The sequence below is a fragment of the Sinocyclocheilus grahami genome, unplaced genomic scaffold, assembly GCF_001515645.1.
Source record: "Sinocyclocheilus grahami isolate Dianchi unplaced genomic scaffold, SAMN03320097.WGS_v1.1 scaffold8599.1, whole genome shotgun sequence".
Lineage (NCBI taxonomy): Eukaryota > Metazoa > Chordata > Actinopteri > Cypriniformes > Cyprinidae > Sinocyclocheilus > Sinocyclocheilus grahami.
This window is the reverse complement of record NW_015512133.1, coordinates 2,588-2,887: the sequence shown is the minus strand read 5'-3', so window position 1 is coordinate 2,887 and position 300 is coordinate 2,588. Positions and strand designations below refer to the sequence as shown.

Here is a 300-nt window from a genome sequence, read left to right as displayed (position 1 = left end):
GTCCACTCTGCTGTTATGCCAAGGACTTTTTTGCTCATGTGAAGATGATGATCTTTTAAAGCACTGCTGTTGATGTGCCCTTTTTTAGGCAATATTTGAAAAATTTAGTTTTTAAATTAAATCTTTAAAATTTTCTCTAAATATTTAATGCATTATTTAATTATTTTACCATTAATAATTAACTTAATTTGTAGTTAACTAGTTAAGTTTTTAAATAATTAACCCTACTAGGCCGTTGGTGTCTGGGCTTATTTCTTTTTAAATTACATGAGACTTTGTGACTTTCTGCACTTGCTATAC

At 28.3% G+C, this 300-nt stretch overlaps 1 protein-coding gene across 1 annotated transcript in view; it reads left to right on the top strand.

Annotated features, from left to right (window-relative positions):
- The window catches only part of wacb (WW domain containing adaptor with coiled-coil b), a gene marked incomplete at its 3' end in the record, with an annotated part of 6,186 nt that overhangs the window by 3,303 nt on the left and 2,583 nt on the right, over window positions 1–300 (top strand). The window lies entirely within an intron of this gene.